Here is a 20338-nt window from a genome sequence, read left to right on the forward strand (position 1 = left end):
CTCACGTAGATGTGTAAGAACATTTTCCAAGGATTTTCCTCAAAGCGTTGACCAGCACTCACTGAGGGGTGGAATTAACAGGGATGTCATGGTGATATTAAGGTTCCTCCTCATAGCACATGAGGAACCATTTTCCTCTGTGTAGGCGGGTGACGTAGCTCAGTTAGAAAAGGGGACATGAAGCCTGATGGCCTGAGTTAGAACCCTGGGACCCACGTGGTGGAGAGGAAGAACCGCCTCCCTCAGTCTGCTCTTTGAGCTTCATACGTGCACACTATGGCACACATGTGGGCGCACATACATGCAACGAGAGCATTACATTTGAAATGAAACTTCTAAAGGACGGATTAGCCACGCCTGGCATATACAACGGAAGCAACTTTACGGAGCTTAGGCTATGCAGTGTGGCCCTGTTCCACAACAACAGAAAACGAAAAACAAAGCACGAGGGGGAGGTTAGTTGCCCACCACCACCCCTTGGCAGTTCTGAGGTCCAGACCCCTTCCTTAGCATCCTTCCTTCGAGTATGGAAAATGTGTTTCTCCAGCGTGGCCTGGAGGTGGCGCTATTGCAGTTGGTCCATGACTCGGGCAACAGCCTGTGAGGTCAGGGTTGGAGAAGGACATTTTTGAGGGTGCTGGCAGGTCCTCTGTGGTCTGGGAAGGCCTGCTCAACAGCTCTTGGGGGCAGTGGAGAGCCTGGGAAGGAAGACAACAACTGTGTGTGGGGAGAGCATTGCTAGAGGCCCACCTTCCGTTTTCCCTCTGTCTCCATCTCCAGGGTGCCAGTAGTCTGGTCCCTCATAGGTAACTCAGAGCTGGGATTCTAGGGAGAGGTAGATACACCCTTAGTTAACCCAGGAGAGGAAATCCTACCTCTGTCTCTTCTCTCTCTCTCTCTCTCTCTCTCTCTCTCTCTCTCTCTCTCTCGTTATTATTATTATTATTATTATTATTATTATTATCATTATTATTTGTGCATGCATGTGGGTAGAGGTCAGAGGACTGGTGTCATCTTCAGGAATGTCACCCACTGCCTTTGAGAAATTCAGTGTACCTTATTGGTCAGGAGCTCACCCATGGGCTTGGCCAGTGAGGTGCAGACATCCTCCCATCTATGTCTTTGGTGTTGGAACTGCAAGCCTGGGCCACCACATACAGTGTTTTTATATGGGTCCTGGGTGTTGAGCTTCACTCTTGCGAAGCAAGCATCTTATTGACTGAGCCATCTCCCCACCCCTGGCTCCTTTTCTCTGGTGAGCTTTGGGGACCAAGGCTTGATGTAACCTGCTCACAGGAGTTTGGGGGAGGCATGGCCTTGGGCTATGGAGTGAAGGCATTTCAAGTAAGACCATCTTCAGGGTTAGGGACATGGGGCAAACAGTCTGCTGCCCACTGACCCTCTGTTGCTTTCTGATCACCCCACTGTAGGTTGATGTCATCATGTAGGTGAAGGCAGACACAACATAAAACGAGGCCTGTCATTGGACGAGAAGGAAGGGAGGAGGGAGCAAAGTTTTAGAAGGAAAGGGAGAGGGGAAGCAGGAGGAGAGGCACCATGGAGGCAGATGTAAACGATCCTCGCCACGCATCTCTACATAGACACAGGTTGTTATAAACATTTCTTTTTTTTCTTTCTTTCTTTTTTTTTGGAGCTGGGGACCGAACCCAGGGCCTTGCGCTTCCTAGGCAAGCGCTCTACCACTGAGCTAAATCCCCAACCCCCCCTATAAATATTTCTTAAGGGATGGATTTCTATAGGTCGATTTATCTTATCTGGGTGGACAGTTCATAACTTTATCAATTAGTTGTGAGTTTATTGTGTGCATGTATTGTGGGTTGAGAATTTAACATATAAGTCTGATTGATAAATTACAGTTTATTGAGTATCGATTCACTGGGTAGTTGGGAGTCTATACTTTAACCACCAGGGGGCGGTGGCTGGGAGTGTGGGCAGAGTCCGTGGCAGGGAGCCGCAATAGGCCAGCCCATGCTGGACTTCTAGAGCCCTGATTTTGCCAGATAGCTGGAACCAGAGAGTTTGCAGCTAGCAGAGAGCCACCGGGAGAGATACTAATCTGAGATAAATTATGGTTAGTTCCATATGGCCCTACGGTGCCGGAACTAAATCTAGGGATCAGCGTGGCAAGGTGCCACACTGGAACGGCTTGCAGACCGCCTGGGTCTGAGAGTACCTGGGGGCAGAATGGAGCCACTGAGATAAAAGTACCCCGCAGTGCCATGTGGCCCTACGGATGCCGGTGCTAGCGCGGGATAAAAGTTTTTTTTTTTGTTTTTGTTTTTGTTTTTTTTTTTAATATTTACCATAACACCCATGATACCTAGATCTTCAGCAATCCATGATGGTGGCCATGAGATGAGATAGGAGAAAGGAGGTGTAGACTTAGGTGCTGCTTTCTTGCAAGGGATATTGATCCACTGCTCACGGGAACGGGGACATTGATAGAAAGATTTAGGTGTATTCATAGAGTCAGAGGACAGGATGTGGGGTCAGGGGTATGGAAAGGTCTGGATCTTTCCTCCTCCTCTTCAGACTGGCCTTCCCTGCTGTGTTCTACAGGAGAAGGGGTATGGACACCCACCCTGGAGCAAAGCGTCCCCTCTCTAACTGCTGTCAACCACTCCCAGCCGGTACCCAGTGTCCTGGTGTTCCAGCTCTGTGTTCCAGGATGGACTCCCACAGGTCTCTGCTGCTGCCCGCCCTTGAATTGCACAATTAGGTAGATTTGGGGCATCACTGACATTCCCATGAAGCCTTTCACCACAGGAAGGAACGTCAGCCCTCCTCCAGCTACATGTAAATTTCTTCCCCTCCCTGTTAGTCATACGGTGAGGAGCCCAGAACGGCTGGACCTCTAACCTCCCTAGGCCCAGCCTGAGACAAGGGTTTGGGTACAGAGAGTTGACCTGGGATATGGTTCCAGGAAGCACAATAGGGGGTTGGGGGTGAAGGAAGAAAAGTCAGTAAAGAATGCCTGGCGGATGAGGCTACAGCTATCTGCTCCTCTGAAGCACAGAACCCCTCTTCTCACCAGAAACCACCTCCCTCCCATGGGAGGAGCACGGGGCCCATCAGCTCCTACGTCCATTGTGTAAGGGATGTCTCTGAGTTGGTGGCGCAGCTGTAGGTGTCCTTCCATGTGATGGAGAAGGAAAGAGACCTGTGGAAGGAGCTTGAGGGAGATGCTTCCCATGCGAAGGGACTCCGCCCTTGCGCAGCACAGCTGCAGCTGAAAGTGGAGTCTGGGATACACAGAGATATGTCCTTTACAAGGTGATGTTCCTCCAGGGTCAGGAACTGTTGAATTGTAGAGCCTGGGCCCGTCTTCTGAACTCTGATCTGTGCACGCAGTTAGCTTACCAATGCCTAAGGTTCCGATGCCTCTCAGATCTGCACTTGGAACGAAGTCAAGTTTATTTTCTTCATCTTCAGATTGCTCATGAGAGCATCCTCCCAGTGCCTGGTGTGTGTGTGTGTGTGTGTGTGTGTGTGTGTGTGTGTGTAGTGTGTGTGTGTGTGGTGTGTGTATGTGTGTGTGTGTATAGTGTGTGTGTGTGGTGTGTGTGTGGTGTGGTGTGTGTGTGTGTGTGTGTAGTATGTGTGTGTATGTGTGTGTGTGTATAGTGTGTGTGTGGTGTGGTGTGTGTATGTGTGTGTGTAGTATGTGTGTGTAGTGTGTGTGTAGTGTGTGTGTGTGGTATGTGTGTGTATGTGTGTGTGTAGTGTGTGTATAGTGTGTGTGTATGGTGTGTGTAGTGTGTGTATAGTGTGTGTAGTGTGTGTGTGCGCGTGTGTATAATGTGTGTGTGTAGTGTGTGTATGTAGTGTGTGTGTATAGTGTGTGTGTGGTGTGTGTGTAGTGTGTGTATGTGTGTGTGTCTGTGTGTCTGTGTGTAGTGTGTGTGCGTGTGTGTGTAGTGTGTGGGGTGTGTGTGTATGTGTGTGGTGTGTATGCAGTGTGTGTGTATGTTTGTGTGTGTGTGTAGTGTGTGTGTGGTGTGTGTGTATGTGTGTGTAGTATGTGTGTGTAGTGTGTGTGTATGTGTGTGTGTAGTATGTGTGTATGTGTGTGTAGTATGTGTGTGTAGTGTGCGTGTGTGTGTGTGTAGTATGTGTGTATGTGTGTGTGTAGTATGTGTGTATGTGTGTGTAGTATATGTGTGTGTGTGCGTGTGTGTGTGTGTGTGTGTGTGTAATTGTATATGATTATGTGGAGACCAGAGGTTGGCCTTGGTTATCCGAGTTGCTCTCCACCGTGTTTTTTGAGACGTGGTCTCTCATCACTGAAACTGGAGGGCATCAATTTGGCTGGATTGGCTGGGGAGTGAGATCCACAGATCCTCCTGTCTCCACATTCCCAGAGCTAGGATTCCAGGCAGATACGGCAGCACCCATCTTTGACATGGGTGATTTACATGGAAGCATTTTGCCAACAGAGCCACCTTCCCGGACTCATGCTTGACCCTACCATCTCCGTCTCTCTTCCTCGTCAATCAGTCAGCAAACCTTCTGGATCCCGTCCACTTCCTCTCTCTTACTTCAGTCCCTCCCCCCCTCCTCCCCACCTAGCAAGTCAGTGTGTGTAGAGAGGAACAAGACTGACAACAGCATTCTCTCATACTCTGACAGCAGCAGGAGATACTGACGAGCATTTGGAAGCCAGTGTGGCAGGATAGCACTGAATCACACACCTTAGCCTTTTTGAGCCAGGATCTCACTCTGTAGCCCAGGTTGAACTGGAATCCACTATGCAGCCCTGGCTGAGCTCAGACACACACTTCCTGTTTTGGCTTCCCCAGTTCTGGGATTACGGCTGTGAGTTGTAACACTGAACTATAAGTGCTACTGTCTAACCAAAGAGTGTGTTCCAGCCTCGTTTCTAAGCATTTTCTACAGCAAGGTTCTGCCTTCCAAAGGTTCCAGACCTTCCTCAGACAGTGCTGCCCACCGCAGAGGCATATGAGCCTGTGGGACACCATCATTTGAACCACCAAGGAGACTATGCAAGTAATGTTCCTCGCCTTGTGAGAAGTCCTGGTCTGAACTGGCAATGGTGAGACCAGCAACAGGTAAAGACCTGGTCCAGTATGGGGCAAGTTCCTAGCAAGGCCGTGTGCACTGGGCCCTGGAGGAAAGGCTCAGCTCATTCTCACAATGGGCTGGATAGGGATAAGGGATGAAAATCCCAAGAAGTCCATATGAAACAAGGCTAACTTTACTATTTTAACTTTCTCTGTGTCATCTGTGTGTCTGTATGTGAGGGGTGGAAAACACATGACACAGCCCACGCGTGGAGGTCAGAGGGCAATTATATGAAATGGGCTCTCTCCTTCCATGGGTTCAGAGGATCAAACTTAGGTTGCTAGGCGTGTGTTGCTAGGGCTTTACCCACTGAGCCATCTTGCCAGTCCAGGATCAATCACTGAACCTGGGTAATGGCAGTAAAGATGGACACAGTGGGCAGGTTCTGGAAATCTTCAGAGAATGGTTGGACACATGAATGAGAAGAGCTAGAGAATTTGGGGTGGGGGAATCTCCAACTTCTGGCTTTCGTCCCATGGATGGTGGCATATTCTGGGATGGAGAACCCTGCAGAAAGGCCCTGTTAGAGGTGGGGACATGTGTCGAGTAGTCTCAAGTTGGGTTGAAAATGTCAAACCATGTACTGGAGGCAATGTTTGGGGTATCCAGGCACCCACAGGTTTTTCTGAAGCCCTCCTTCCCTGCACCAAATTCTGAGCCTCAGGCCATATACAGTGCAGTCAGAAAAGGTTGCTCTGGTCTGCAGGGGCGAGACTGGTGCCTGGGAAAGGAAGGCAGAGGGAAAAGGGGGACACAGAGACAGGGGCTGTCCTGATGGGCAGCTGCCCCCCTATACCCCCCAAGATGGGACTCCAGACCACCCAGGTGAAGGTTTGTCGCTTGAAGGACAGGTTCCTGTTGCTGACCCCGTGGGACGCCTTCATTTTTGCCCCTTCCGAGGCCTGGTTGTCCAACCCTCACCTGATTTCTTTCGGAGACTCTCGGATTCTTCCAAAGCCTCTGCAAAGGCACTGGCTATACACTGCTTTGTTTTTAGGTCTCTGGGAACAAGCTCTTGCTGGGTATGGTGCAGACCCACAACCTCAGCCTCCCTGCCCTGCAGACTGAGTCACTCTAGATATGTAGTGAGAATTTTTTTTTCTCAAAAAGTAAAAGTAGGACGCTGGAGAGATAGTATGGTGCTGAAAAGCTCTGCATGCTCTGCGAAGGACCAGCGCTCGGTTCCCACCACCCACACAGTGACTCACGACCATACGGAACCCCAGTTCTAGGGATCCTATGCCCTCTCTGATTTCCTCAGGCATCAGGCACACAGGCGGTGCACAGACATACATGCATATAAAAAAATTGTATACATATAAAATAAAAATCCTTTATTTAATTAAAATTATAAAATAATAAATAATAATAATATAATTTTATAAAATAATAATTAAATAATTTTATAAAAATTATAAAATAATGAGAGAAAAATGAAAAAGCCTTCATTTGCCAGCTTGTCTCTCAGTTAGTTGTAAAATATGGAAGTTGTAAAATATAGAAACTAACTTTGTAAGGCAGGTTTCCCAAGGACTATCTTTTTAACTCTCCAAATTCATCGGCCCCTCTGTGTAGTTGCTCACGAACTTGAGAATCAGATTTTCAAGGTTAAAAACCCTGTGAAGACTTTCATTGAAATTACACGTCAGATTTATAGATTACTTGAGGCAGGATTGACACGTCCGCAGTGCTGCTCTAAGACCAGATCCCTTTCTTCATCGACTCGAGACTTAAAAAAAAATAGTCCTTCATCCAATTTCAACATATATCTTTGCCCATATTTTGCTAACCACATTGTTTGGGTCCCCTGATGCTTTCCAAGTCGTCATTACTGCTCTTCAGGACGGGAATTGATCGGAATATATTTATTGCTTCGTGTGAGCCTCTTCATTCAATGCCCTAATTAGTTCTTGTCCTTTCCCAGTTTATTCTCTGGCTTTGGCAGGGTGAACAAACACGGTATCTGCAAATAACCATCATTTTTGTCTTTGTCTTGCCAATACGCACAGACTGCTTTTCTTTTTCGCTATCTGATCCCCCGGCATGAAGGTGGGTGATGGCCGTGATGGCTGCCACTCTTACAGTGCCGCTGTCTTGCATGTTAAGGGTTGTGGCAGGTTCCAAATGGGTACCTGGGAGCTGACTGTTTTATGGAGAATTGGGGTCCAAGTAACTTTAAAATGTGCTAAGACGAACAAAAACAAACTTAGTTCTTTGATTCAGAAGCCATTAGAAAACACGGTGTTAAAAATAGATGGTGGCAGTCTAAAAGGGAGAGAGAGTGCATTCTGAGCAAAAAGCATTCTGAGCAAAAAGCAACTTAGAGAAGGAAAGGGTGCGTTTGACTTCCGTTTTCAGATCCATCACTGAGGGGGGAAAGTCAAGGCAGGAACTTGCAGGCTAGCATGTTTGCTAGCTCATGCAGCTTGGCCTCGGGCCAGGGGATTTATCTGCTGCCCAGGAAGTACAGTAGAAGCTATGGAAGAGTGCTGCCAGCTCTGCCACCATCAGGCTAACACTCAACTAGCTTTCATACTCCATCTAGGATCACTTGCCTAGGGAATGGTGTTGCTCATAGTGGACTGGGCCTTCCTAAACGAATCAGCAACCAAGACGACATTCATGGACAAGCCTCTAGACCAATCTGATCTAGCTCATCTCTCAACCGAGACTCCCCCCTTCGTTGACTTTGTGCTGTGTAACATTAACAGTCAAAGTTAACTAGGATAAGTAACACTTTCAACCTTTTCCTTCATGCCTTATGGTTTAGCAGTTTCTAGAACTGGTCATAGGGAAACCGCTATACTAAGACTTAGCATGAAGAGGCATTTTTTTTTTGGTTCTTTTTTTCGGAGCTGGGGACCGAACCCAAGGCCTTGCGCTTCCTAGGCAAGCGCTCTACCACTGAGCTAAATCCCCAACCCCATGAAGAGGCATTTACTTTGATTTCTGGAAGCAGAATGTTGGGTGGATGCAGATTTTTTTTTTTCAATTCCTGCTTTACTGAGAGTCTTAAGCTTACTTACATATTTAACATATGCTAACCAAGCTGGAGAGTGGGGGATATTATAACATGTAACCCTACTCCTGACACTAAGTATAGACTGACACCCTGATTAGCATGGTGCAGTATAGCTCTGAATTCCCAGGCTTAAGCCAGTTTCCTTCCTAAGTAGGGGCTTAGATGCTGCATACCTGATTAAATATTTTCAAAAATTAGAAATGGGAGTTAATTTGAACAAGTGGTTTTTATATGTCTATGGAGACAGTCATGCAACCATCCTCTTTTAAATTAGTAGAACCTTACCAATGCATAAAATGTGGCTAAAATATCACAGGAAATTATAAGACTGCCTGACTGTGAGATGTTAACAGAATAAAGGGAGCGATATTGAGCAGTCAGCCAGCCAAGAGCTCCTAGGCTGCTTCTGTCTTGTTGTATCCAATGGGCTTCTGCTTCCAGTGCAGTTTGCTGCCTCCTTGTGGCTGTTTGCTGCTATGAATTTTACATCCGCGGAAACAATGCTGGCTCAGGTTGGTCCAGACTTTAGGACCAGAATTCTCAGGGATCTTTCCTACTCTCCAGGATCAACTTTGACAACTGATCTTAAGTGATGGTATTGGAAGGATCCTGGAAATGCAAGGGACTCATGCTCCCCGGTCCTCGGGTCTAGTGTCCTCCTCCACCGTGCTGTTTTCTTTCATAGCTTCTTTGTTCTCAGATTGAGAAACTAAGTCATTTACTCAGCTTCTGAGTGAGCCCAATGGGCTCTCCACAATACCCAAACCAACAACTAGCTCTGCCATCAATTTATTTTAGATCTGTAAAAAATTTACTCTCTTTTTGTGTTAATTTTTAAAATGATGTATTTCTTTTTATTCCATGTGCACTGATGCTTTGCTTTTGTGCATGTTTGTGTGAAGGTGTTGGGCCCCTCCCTGTGAGTTACCATGTGTTGGGAATTGAACCTTTGGAAGAGCAGCCAGTGCTCTTAAGCCCTGAGTACTCTCTCCAGATATAATAATAATAATAATAATAATAATAATAATAATAATAATAGTAAAATTTCCAAGATTTTTCTGTGCAGCTTTGATTATCCTGGAACCAGACCAGGCTGTTCTCAAATTCAAGAAATCCCCCTGCCTCTGCCTTCTGAGTGCTGAGATGAAAGGCATGGACACCACTGCCCAGCCTAGAATTATTTTTAAATGTCAGATCTTATCAAGTGCTTACTGTGTATGAAATACTCAACCATGATTGTCTTAGTTCCTTTTCTGTTGCTATTGTAAAAACCCTGAACTCAAGGAAGGAAGAAGTATTTATTTTAGCTCAGTGTTCAAAGTAGAGCCTAAAGTAGAGGGAATGCGGAGAGAGCAGGAGCCTGAAGCAGCTGGTCACATTACATCAGAAGAGAGCAATTGATGAATGCTGGTGCTAAGCTAGTCCCCATCCCCCTTTTATGCAGTCCAGGATCTAACCTAGGGAATGGTGCCACTCATAGTGGTCTTCCCACCTCAGTTACTATGATCGAATAATCTTGTACGGCCATGCCCAGGGTCAATCTTGTCAAGCTGACCATTCATACTAACATCACACTAGTCTCCAAATGAATTATTTCAAAATGAATGCTTCTATTTCTCTGAATCGGATGTTACTATTATCAGCTCTATTTCACAATTGGAAAAGAAGCACAGAGAGATTACAATATTTATTTAGGTCACCCAGACAACTCCTATTATACTAAGTAAGAAAGTCAGATTCATGGGGCTGGGGATTTAGCTCAGTGGTAGAGCGCTTACCTAGGAAGCGCAAGACCCTGGGTTCGGTCCCCAGCTCCGAAAAAAAAGAACCAAAAAAAAAAAAAAAAAAAAAAAAGAAAGTCAGATTCAAAGCTGTTGGTTTCTTTAAAATGCATGCTTCTGGGTCTAACCACCTTGTCATTCCTTGGCTTCTAGGAATATATTTGGGGATGGAGTAGTGCTCCAAACTACCTGTTCCAAATCTACCTGCTAATATAGTTTGGATTGTTTTGCACATAATGAAGATTTATTTCGACTAAGTTTTTCTTTTTATGTGTTTCCTTTGCCTCTGGTATCAAGATTATATAAGATTCATAACTAGATTTGAACTAGAACTCTTTTTTAAAATATTTGTTTATTTATTTCATGTATGTGAGTACACTGTCACTGTCTTCATGCACACCAGAAGAAGGCATCAGATCCCCATTACAGATGGTTGTGAGCCACCATGTGGTTGCTTGGACTTGAACTCAGCACCTCTGGAAGAACAGCCAGTGCTCTTAACCGCTGAGCCATCTCTCCAGCCCTAGAACTCTTCTGTACAGGTCAATGCTCTGACCATCAGTGAAGAATTTATTCTGTATCTCTTCCTTAAAATGTTGATCACCCCATCTGCAAAACCATTCTGGTCCTGGAGACTTTGACACTTGTCCTGGTTTGTATTCTGATACTGTAATGAAACACTCATCAAAGCCCACTTGGAGAAGAAACGGTTTATTTCAGTTTACAAGGTCATCATGGAGAGAAGCCAAGGCAGGTTCAAGGCAGGAGCTGGAAGCAGGGACAGTGGAGGAGGGACAGTCGAGGAGCGCTGCTTGCCGGCTTGCTCCGGCCTCATGTTCATGCACTTGCTTATACTGCCCAGGCGTGACGCCACTCACAGTGGTCTGCTCTGGGCCCTCCCACATCCATCAACAGTTAAGGAACAGGCGCTCAGACCTGGCTATGGGCCAATCTAATGGGGGCATGACTCAGATGTTCCTTCTTCCCAGGTGTGCCAGATCAGTCATCGCAATGATTAAGTTTATATCTTAAATTATTAGCCTTTTCTTGTATCCTACTTGGAGGTTTTTTAGGATTTCTGGGGATCATCTTCATATTTAGCTTGAGAAGTTCAGGCTTACTACCTAGCTACAGAGCATTAATACATGGTTAAAAACAGTGCAGAACAGTTAGTCTACCTGAGTGTTAATGCCTGCAAGGGTCCTTGTTATGATCACCCACGCTCCCCTGTGAGGTGCCTATGAAGTGTTCTAGCCTGTCTTATGTCTCTCAAATGAGTCCTTTAATAAAAGATACAGCTAAATACTTTTACAGCTAGATACTTTTAAATACTTTTGAATTCAGTTTTTCCACAGATATTTTGGGATGGTTGATGTTAGTTACTAGTATGTTATCTTATGGATATATTAATGGACCCAGAATCGCAAAATTATTCGGTGACTTATCTAAGTGACACAGCTCTGTGGCGAAGCTAGCCTCAATATCCAGGCAGATTCTATGTTTATATTTACTGAATCTTCTCGTTCTTTGAGTGGAATGCTTGTTCTGTTTATCAGTGATCATCTTATTTGCTAATAAGGGTCCAAAAGTGACCATAACTAATGCGATACTTCACCGATTGGGAGTCACCCATGAAGATGTGCTTCTGGGTATGTGAGGGCCTTTCCAGGAAAATCTGACTGAAGCTAGAAGATTAGAACATAGTGCCAAATTTTCATCTCTGAATCACTCAGACATAAAAAGAGCCTGCCGGTCTGTTGATTTCTCTTTTAGCAAGAATGTCTATTGTTGCCACGACTATCCTCAGCTGTCAGGTGAGAAAGCCAGGTTAGGACTGTGAATCATTCAGCTCTCTGGACTAAGTAGCCTCTGGGCTCTTTGCCCCAGGATGTAAATGGCCATTGCTGGACTACCCAGTTCCCAATGAGTAAGCCACTCTAATCAAGCTCCTTCTACAATATATATGTATGTTGCAGGATATTTGATCACACTGTGAACACCAAGATTGTGTTGTTTATTGAAAAAAGAACACTGGTTTCTAGTTAGGGTGTGGCTTAGCCCTTAGCACTCACCTTTCATCCCCTGGCTGGAATACAGATGTGCTCTTGGTACACACCTTTAATCCCAAACAATGAAGGTGAAGTTAGTTTGTACAAGGGAGCACCTACGTTTGAAAGTGATGTGTAATTGAGTGGCAGAAAAAGTAATGAATTAGAGAAAGATTTGACAGAGTGGGATATGTCCAACTCTCATGAGAAGAGAGGAATGAGAAGCTACTTGAGGGGCAGTCAGAGAGAGGGAGGAGGCAGTTTTTACTGGGACAGTTATAGAGAGACAGTTTGGAGAGAGATCAAGCTAGACATGGGTGAAGACAGAACAAGTGAGAGAATGAGAAGAAGCCAGAAGTTTAGAACATGTTGCCAAAGTTAGTTTGAGGCCAAGCAGAGCAATTCAGGAGAAGCTGAGAAAAATTGGATTGAGTCAGTAACTTGGAGAGGAGTTTGAGCCAGAACAGCTGAGTTGAACCAGCCAGCCAGAGTTCAGAAAGAGCTAGGAAGGGGTGAGCTTATTCAGCAGCAAGTCTCAGAGGCTGAAAACATTCTAGGCCTAGATAAGTTCGTACAGAGGCTAGAAGCTTCCAGGACTAGGCCAAGGTTAGCAGACAGAGGTAGTAAGCTCTGGAGTCAGCAATTACATCAGGTAAAATCTGTTTCTCTAGAGAACCCTGCCTAAAACAACCAACATAACCCCTTAGCCCTAATATTACTAATCTCTTCACAGACTCAGCTTCTAATCAATAACTTCTATTATATTCCTGTGCCCAACCTCATATGCTTGTTTTTTTTTTTTTTTTTTTTTGTTCTTTTTTTCGGAGCTGGGGACCGAACCCAGGGCCTTGCGCTTCCTATGTAAGCGCTCTACCACTGAGCTAAATCCCCAGCCCCCTCATATGCTTGTTAATTATTATCTCCCTATGTTTGTTTTGGCTTCATTTGGTATGATTCTCTTTCTTTTCAGCATAAGCTATGACTTTGCCTCTAGGCAATGTTATAGCTGCACCTCACAATTTTTTTTTCTCTTTTGGTTCTTTTTTTCGGAGCTGGGGACCGAACCCAGGGCCTTGCGCTTCCTAGGCAAGGGCTCTACCACTGAGCTAAATCCCCAACCCCTGCACCTCACAATTTTAAGGATATTTTTATTATCACATAACATCTGCAGTCATAATAGACTGTTGCTGTAAAATTGTAAAAAAAAAATGTTGTCTTTTTCCATTCACTAGGTCCGGCACCTTGGTGCCCCAAGATATCTGGTAGATATCTTCATCTGAATCAGCAAAATGTCCCACCCGCTCTGCTCCATCCCATATCACACTGCTGATGGCTACTCTCTGAGCCTGGCAGCAATCTCTCTACCCATCGAGTTCCCAAGGCAGGTTGCAACCATGTCAGACACACACATCCCAATTCTGTGGTGGCTTAGTGTCCCAGCCACCACACACTCTCTTAAACTTAAATTGCCACATGAAAGAACACACAACACAATAACCTCTGATTCAATTGATAAGATATAATTGCCCACCTAAACACAAAGCCCTACAAACACCCATCCCTTAAGAATATTCATAACAACCTGTAAATACACAGAGTGGGCTCTTAACATCAACCTCCATGTTCTCTCCGCTGCTTCTCCTGCCTCCTCCAGTCTCTTCCTCTCTCTAAAACTTTTCTCCCGCCCATTCTTCCTTCCCATCCAATGACAGGCCTCGTTCTATCTTTGTACCTGCCTTCACCTGTATGGCATCCTACAATAGACTTCACTATATTTTATATTTTCTACATTAATATAATGTATTTTTGGCACATTGACCTCCAACTCTCACTGTTCCCTTCCCACTTCTGTTAATCCTTTCTCTTTTTTCCAGTTAGCCTGATTCTACTTGTATGTGTGCTTGGGGTGTGTGTGTGTGTGTGTGCGTGTGTGTATGTATGTGTGTATGTTTGGTATGTGTATGTGTGTGTATGTTAGTGTGTGTTTAGTGTGTGTGTGTATGTATGTATGTTTGGTATATGTGTGTGTTTGGTATGTGTGTATATTTGGTGTGTGTATATTTGGTGTGTGTATATGTTTGGTATGTGTGTGTATATTTGGTGTGTGTATGTGTTTGGTATGTGTGTGTATGTGTGTATGTGCTTGACATGTGTGTGTATATTTGGTGTGTGTATGTGTTTGGTATGTGTGTGTATGTGTGTGTGTGCTTGGTATGTGTGTGTATGTATTTGGTGTGTGTGTGTGTATATATATACACATATATATATATACATATTTGGTATATGTGTATGGTATGTGTGTATGTATTTGGTGTGTGTGCTTAAAGATCCTAAGGTTACAGGTGTGAGTCATTACAGCCAACAGGAAGTACTGTTCAACCAGAGTACTATTAAACAGGAGTACTGTTCAATTCAGTATAGTGGAGATTGTATGGTGCTCCCTGTTCTTGTTTTTGGTTTAATTATGCATGGAGGGAGAAAAAACACTGCATGCTCTCTACTCTTTTTGTTTTTGTTTTTGTGATGCGGTTTCTTTGTGTAGCCTTAACTGTCCAAGAACTCCCTACATACACCAGGCTGGCCTTGAACTTTGAGATCTGCCTGCCTCTGCCTCCTCAGTGCTGGGATTAAAGGTGTGTGCCACCACTGCCCAGATGATCTCTCTACTCTTTTTTTAACAAAAGAAAAAATTTTTATTGATTCAGGCACTCAACCCCACTTATCTCCCTGTCCCCTTATACCTGGCCTCCTCCCTTGAAACCTCCCCACCAAAAGAAAAATAAAATTTCATTGTGGAAGCTATAGTGTTCACACTTCTTTGCTGGCAGATGTCCACTGCAATAAGTCACTGGTCTGGTTCAAGGCCTCTGGATTCTGCTACACCATCAGTACTGGATCCGCACTGGGATTCCTCTTGGTATCCTATTGTTGTCCCGTGTCATGGAGATCTTGCCACTTTGTAAGACTGGCCTCTTCACATGTTCCAGAAGTACATAGACGGAGTAGATGTTGGGGTAGGGCAGCTCAAAGCCTGGATCTGGGTCTGGGAGGTATCTGAGAAGGTCAGCCTGCCAATTCTTTGGCACTTACACTCCCGGGGTGAGCTCTCCAGCACTGCCCTGCCTAGTTCATCCAATGCTGCAGCCAGCAAAGGGTGGAGCCAGCTCTCCCATGCTCACACACTTGGGGGCCATGTTTACCCATGCCTTTGCCATGCTATGCTGCTCAGATGAGGTGCAGGGCCTGTTCTCCTGAGTGCTGCAGCCAGTGAGAGTCAAGGACAGCTTTCCTGCCTGCTGTAGGAGGCAAGGGGCTAGGGGGTACAAATGTCTCTTGTTCATGCCACTGCTTGGCAGATGAGTATCTGGGCCAGCCCTCCCATGCTCACACCCTCAGGGACAGCTCACCTACAATCCCCACAATCAGGGCATCCTGGGCAGACCTATGCAGACCTACTCTCCTGAGTATTGCAGCTTGCAAGGGTCAGGGCCAGCTCCCACATAATGCCCAGGCAAGGGGGCACAGGTCTCAGATATCAACCTGGCCCCAGGAGGCAGCCCAGACCAGGGATGTCCACCCTGCCTTTGGTGGTAACAGACCCCTGCTGCTGCAGGGCCATGGACTGGTCCCTGGTGACAGCACAAACCAGGACCCCACCATGGTCCCAGGCGGCATCACTGGCTACTCAGGTCAGGCTGTTCCTCACTACCCTCAAGTCTCCAGTTCTGCCTCTCTTCATTGTGCCCATATCCTCCTGTTTCTCCTTCTCTTCCACTTCTCCACCATCTCCTTGCTCCTCTTAGTGGTACCTGGGGTCTCTGGGTGTCTGGGGTTGCCTCAGGAGTGGTCTCAGGAGTGCCATGCTCCACCCATGCAGTGTGGCACCAGGCAGGGGTCATCTCAGGCATAGTCCACCTACCCTGGCCTGTACAGTGCCAGTCTGGTGGATGTTGAAATCTAGCTCCCCAGTGGGCTCCGTGGTGCCAAGATTGGTGGTCATCTCAGCTTGCTCCTCCCCTCCCTTGGACATGTGACCCAGGCAGAGGTCATTTCACCTTCAATATCTGCTCTTTGAAAGTCGTTGGTGCTCGATTGAAACAGCCCCTAACTTGTCTCATCAAGGGCTCCGGGAGTACTTGAATGTATGGGTCTTTCAATATTCGTGGGCAGAAACCGACAAACCAGGTCCCACTGAGTGTAGAGCTGTTCACGCCTGCCTTGTCTTCTGATTTCCTCCCTGCTTCCTCTCAGTTGCTGATCTTGGCTCTGTCAGGCACTGCTTCACGCATCTCAAAGAACGAGTTAAAATATGTGCACACTTAGGGCTTCTGTATCTCCTTGGTGAGCGTTGTCTTTGTCATTATATTAAAGTGGATTTTGTGTACAAAGTACACAGTTGGACTGTGTGTGTGTGTGTGTGTGTGTGTGTGTGTGAGAGAGAGAGAGAGAGAGAGAGAGAGAGAGAGAGAGAGAGAGAGAGTGCATGTGTGCATATGTGTCCATGCACATACATTTGGAGGTCAGAGAACAGCTTACGGGAGTGGATTGACTTCTATCAAGTTGAACCTGGAGATTTAAGTCACCTTGTCAAGTTTGGTGGCAAGAGCTTATACTGCAAAGCCATCTCAAAGACTCCTCCTCTGCTTCTTCTTTCCCAGAAGAACTGCTTTGTATACCTGATTTTTTTGTTACATTTGGGATAAGAATTGAGGCCTCGTGTATGTGAGGCATGTGCTTTGTCGGTGAACTGGTGTCCCAGCTCATGTGGACGTCCCTGGATTGTCTAAGTGGTCATTTGGCCCCTGCGTTCTTTAGCATTTTAGACCACAGCACTGTCACACAGCACGTGACTTGGGCCACATAAAGAAAGAGGAGAGGGGTTGGGGATTTAGCTCAGTGGTAGAGGCCCTGGGTTCGGTCCCCAGCTCAAAAAAAAAAAAAAAAAAAAAAAAAAGAAAGAGGAGAAAGGTCAAGAGCACCCCTCTCCCTTTTCCTGATTCATCTGACAAGAAAGATGGGTTTCCTCCTGGGGCTCTGGGGTCCTTGCTATACTCTATCTCCACAGGACAGCATTGCTCATGTTTCACCCTGGGGACAAGAGAAAGGAACAAGGAGACACAGCCCTGACATACAGGGTCCTGGCTCATGGAGACCCTGTGATGACTGGTCTTGGGTATGAACTTGACTAGAGCTGGAATTAACTAAAGGGCCACTCACACGTCTGTGAGGGATTCTCTTCATATTTTCTCTCTGTGTTAGCATTGCAAATTCAGGGTATATTTTGCAAATGAAATTGCAATATAGTCCCATATGTTTGTACTGTTAATCAGTGTTTCCAAATTGTTCTTTAAATTGCCCGGGCTACTTTATGTCACACTAGCACTATTCTTTTTTTCTTTTTTCTTTTTTCTTTTTTTTTCGGAGCTGGGGACCGAACCCAGGGCCTTCCGCTTGCTAGGCAAGCGCTCTAGCTAAATCCCCAACCCTAGCACTATTCTTAAAACAGGCTGCTGAAATGACTCAGTGGGAAAAGGGGCTTGCTGTTAAGTCTGATGACCTGAGTTTGATCCCTGGGACCCACATGATAGAAGGAGAGAACCGATTCCTACAAGTTCTTATGACTACCATATTGGTGCTGCATGGGCACGCACACAGACACACACACAGACACACACACACATATACACACACATATACACACTCACACACACTCATACACATACACACACACTCACACATACACAAATACACACACAGATACACACACATATATATACACACACACACTCACACACACACACACTCACGCACACAGATACAGAGAGAGACAGAGAGAGAGAAAGAGAGAGAGATGCACACAAATGCAGACAGACACACAGACACAGACAGACACACAGACATGCAGACAGACACACAGACAGACACACAATATAATTTGAAACCAAACAAATCCCCCCCAGTTCCTCGTCAACAACAGATCTCCAGCTTCTTATCTGTTTCCTGTCTGTTCAGGGCTGCGATACTATTTTGCTGAACTGACTTCAGGCCCTGCATTTTGTGATAAAAGGTAAGCATTTTTTTAATGTGTTGTTGGTCATTTATATAAGCTCCTTGGTAAGTAGTCCCTTTCTGTTCTTGCCCGTTTCTCTGTCTGGTCATTCGTCTTTTCACTATTGATTTGTTGAAATTGCCTGTGTAGTTTCTGCTGTTTATTGAGGCTCACGTTGAGACTCATTACTTAATCAATTTGCCCATATGTTCTGTGAGCATTTGAGAGACAATGTACTCCGTTCTAATTCTACCGAGATCTATCACAGCCATCTGGCTAATTTTGTTATTTAGATAGCTTATATGATCTTTTTAAAAATATTTGATCTGTTGAATTCTGAGGTAGGACAGGTGTTTTCAAATCACTCACTCTGGCTGTAGCTTTCTGAAGCTGCCTTGTGGTTTATTTTTTCTCTTTCCTTTCCCTGCCCCCCTCCCCTTCTCTTCTTCCCTTCCTTCCCCTCCCTCTCCTTCCTTTCTCTCTCCTCCCCTCCTCCCTTCCCTTCCCTTCTTACCTCTCCCCTTCCCTTCTCCCTCCCTTTCCCACTCCTCTCTACTTACTCCCTCTCTCTCCTCCCCTTTTCTGCAGATGCAGCTGCGTGACTCTTTCCTTTTTGTGGTGCTCAAGACCCTGGCCAGGCCCTGCTTCCCCCGGGGCCTGCAGCATTGTGAGAAACCTCTGCCCACCATGGCTCCCAGACGGTCAGCTGTGAGAGCTTTCTCATTCAGCAGTGGACAACAGGACAAGAATAAGGATGGTTTTAAAAATTCAGATAGATTAGCACTATGGAGCCCAGAGTGGCCTCAAACTGGTGATCCTCCTGCCTCAGCCTCCCAAATGTTGGCATTACAGGCATGTCCCATCATGCCTGGGTGAATCTTGCTTGTTTTCGACATTGTTGTCACACTTTGTGTTTCCTCCACACACCCACATACCCCATTTTTTGGCTCAATCTTTTTCTCTGATCTTTGGATAACCATTCATTTCTACATTACTAGGTTGTGAGTTTTTTGGTTGTTTTTTTTTTGTTGTTGTTGGTTTTTATTTTTGTTTTGTTTTGTTTTGATTTGTTTTTTGAGACAGAGTCTCACAATAACCCTGGTTGACCTGGAACACACTATGTAGACTAGGCTGACTTTGAACTCACAGAGTTCTGCCTACCTCTGCCTTGTGTGTGTGTGTGTGTGTGTGTGTGTGTGTGTGTGTGGTATATGGTGTGTGGTGTGTGTGTGTATACAAGTCTGTGGTACGCAGTGTGTGTGTAGTGAATAGTATATGGTTTGTGTGTTTTATATGTATGTGTCTGTGAGTATGTGGTATATATGTGTATTCATGTGTGTGTATCTATGTGTGGTGTGTATGTGTGTGTGATGTGTGTATGTGTGTCTGTGGGTGGTATATATGTGTGTTTGTGTGTATATGTATGTGTGTAGGTCTACGAGCATGTGGTCTGTATGTGTTATGTAGTGTTTTATATGTGTATATGTGTGTTTGGTCTGTATGTGTGTGTCTGTGAGTGTGTGGTTTGTATGTGTGCATCTGTGAGCATATGGTATGTATGTGTGTGTATAGTGTTGGGTGTGTGTGGTGTGTACTGTGTGAGTGTGTGTGGTGTATGAATGTGTGTGTGGTGTGAGTGTGTGTGGTGTATGAATGTGTGTGTGGTGTGAGTGTGTGTGGTGTATGAATGTGTGTGTGGTGTGAGTGTGGGCGTACTCCACTAAGCTCCATTCCCAGCCTGAGATTCTTGGGTCTTCTGTAAATCATATTCGGTGTGGGAGGGGAGTCTAGCAGCACAGTGACTCCTTCTCCAGGGCTCTGAAGTAACGTTTCCCTCTCACACCTAGTGTGATAAATTCGTTGTCTGCCGACCACCTGCTGTTCTTCCTCTGTCAGGAGCTGGTTTCTTCTGCTGGACATTTACAGCAATTTTCCTTAGTTTTTCTAGTTGCTGGTCCAATGGTGTTATATAGGATGTAGACAGGATGTGTGGCCAAGCCTGAGGTAATAGATATTGCACACCAGCAAGCAGAGAGGCTGGCGGCCACCTCTCTCACCTCTCACAGTGCTCACCATGTGAGAGGGTACCACAGTGGCTACTAACATGTTTTGTAGTGTGACTTCTGCAGGTGGCTGTCAGGCTGTCAGCTGGAGTGAGGGGCATGTGCTTGGGTCGGTGGAACCCAGGGGAAGATACCTTTCATCTGAAGGTCTGTAGACACCCAAGAAAGAAACTCACCTTGATTTCTAGTCAAGCGTATTGGCTCATGACAGTAGGGTCAAGAGACACCCCATGCCCTCCCTGCTCTCTTTGCTCACCTCCACTCTGGGCCTG

The sequence above is a fragment of the Rattus norvegicus genome, chromosome 3 (genome assembly GCF_021556685.1).
Source record: "Rattus norvegicus strain SHRSP/BbbUtx chromosome 3, alternate assembly SHRSP_T2T, whole genome shotgun sequence".
Lineage (NCBI taxonomy): Eukaryota > Metazoa > Chordata > Mammalia > Rodentia > Muridae > Rattus > Rattus norvegicus.